The following is a 2,154-nucleotide window of genomic DNA, read 5'->3' as shown; positions in this document are numbered from 1 at the left end:
TGGGCCTGCTGACCTCAGCCTGCACCAGGAGGCTGAACCTCTGGGGTCAGTGACACTCATTAATCAGTTTTCTGTCCCCACTCGGCTCTGAGCCTGCTTCTTCCTCACCCCAAAGCCTGAATCTGTAGCTCTGAGGGACCCCACAGGATTCTTCTATGGCCGCTGCTCTGCCCTAACACCAGGCACTGAGGCAAGGTGGGGGCCCTGGAAGCCCTAAAGCAAGAGACTGGATCTGAGAGAGGCTGGGCAGAATCCCTGCAAAGCCTTCTGCTGGATGGGGCCCACCTTGAAGGCAGTAAAGGGAATTAATGCTGATTGTCCTTTCTTCCTCTGTGGCCTGAGGGAAATACCTCTCCTCCTCTTTCTTCCTAATTGGATCCCAGCGCCAGCATCTACCTCCCTATCACCTCAGTCAAGCCCTAACATTCGATCTCACTACAAGTCCCTGGGATCTGCAAGTCCCGTGAGCCACACAGAGTTTGTGTCCACAAAGCCAGCTCCTCCTTCCCGTCTTGCAGGCTTAGAGTGACCCGTGCACATCTTGCAGTCGCCTTCCTCCGGACCCTTGTTCTCTTTCCTCTTGCTTCGAAACGGGCAGCTCTTCAGAGTCCACAGCAACCCGGCTCTCCCTTGGGTCCCCCTCCCTCTCCTGAAGGGTCCCGAGTACGTGTTCATAGGCGCCTCCAGCTCGACGCGATGACCTCTCTCCCTGGCTGTGTTTTCTGGGCCCCTGGCTCTATGCTTAATGGACCCTCCAGAAATGTTTGCTGAATTCATGAAAAAAGAAATGATTAAATCAGCCAAATTGAACTCATTATCCTCCCTCCCCCTCCTTTCACCAACGAGGGAAACCCCGGACTCTGCACGTAGATAATGGTGTCATTACCAGCCACTCAGCCTGCCCAGCTGCCAGGGGCATCTCCACTCTCTTCTCGCCACACCAGCAACCAATGAGCTACCTGGCTGGCTCAAAGCAGACTCCAGCCCTGCACCTCTCCCTGCCCCTCCTCACGAGCTGGCTTTGGGGCTTATTGTCTCTTCCCATTGTGTCTGTGCAGGTCCATTCTGCGGCCCGCCCCCAACATTATACAACCTATACAGCCTATAGCCAAGGTGGTTTCTTACTGGCCTTTCTGAAATGCCAACTGGACACAAAGTGTTCTGCTTTCAAATGTCCAGATGGCTAGAGTATAGAGGGGTGGGAGACGATTTGTCTGGTGTCCATGAGGCTCTGGGTTCTACCCTCAGTGGCTCAGAAAGAAAGAAAAGAAAAAAAAAAGGAAATGTTCAGGTGATCTGAAAATTCAGTATCTGGGCATGCGCTGGGGAGGGGGTGTGGGGGTGGAGCCATCAGGGCCTCTGACAGAAACATGCTCACCCATATTCTTAGCAGCGTTGGCCACAGCGGACTTACCATGGAGACAGCTAAGTGTCCCCAGATGGAGTCTACCCGATGTGGTCAATGGGCACAGTGGGATGAAGCCTGACTTTAAAAGAGCAGGACACAGGCCAGACATGGTGGTAAACCCCGTTAATCGCAGACCTCAGAAGGCAGAGGCAGATCTCTGTGAGTTAGTCTCAAAAAACAAAACAACAACAACAAAAAATGAGAGTAGAGGAAGGCATGGCCACAGCATGCTGCCAGGCTGTTGTTTTGAATAAGATGAGGAAGAACAGATTCTTTAACTCCACTCATATGATGAACCCCGGGGAGAAACACTCGGATGTCGGGGTGTGTGGAGAGCACTGCATCATGGGAATGGAGTTCTGACTGGCTTGAATGGTGATGGCAGAAGCACAAAGCATCATGGGAATGGAGTTCTGATTGGAATGAATGGTGATGGTGGAAGCACAAAGCATCATGGGAATGGAGTTCTGATTGGAAATGAATGGTGATGGTGGAAGCACAAAGCATCATGGGAATGGAGTTCTGACTGGCATGAATGGTGATGGTGGATGCACAGAGCGTGCCTTGTGCCTTGAACATAAGTGTAAGAACAGTTCTGGACTTCGGTGATGTCTACAGTGATATGCAGTGGTAAGGTGGCAGTTTTGTCCACCACAGACCCAAATGTATGGCAGTTCCCACAAGAGTGTAAGAGCTGACAAAGCCCCACACTCGGGGTGTTTCTTTGCCTCGTCTCTTCCCTTTTC

The sequence above is a fragment of the Rattus rattus genome, chromosome 7, assembly GCF_011064425.1.
Source record: "Rattus rattus isolate New Zealand chromosome 7, Rrattus_CSIRO_v1, whole genome shotgun sequence".
NCBI classification, from domain to species: Eukaryota; Metazoa; Chordata; class Mammalia; order Rodentia; family Muridae; genus Rattus; species Rattus rattus.
Note: the sequence above shows the minus strand (reverse complement) of the source record.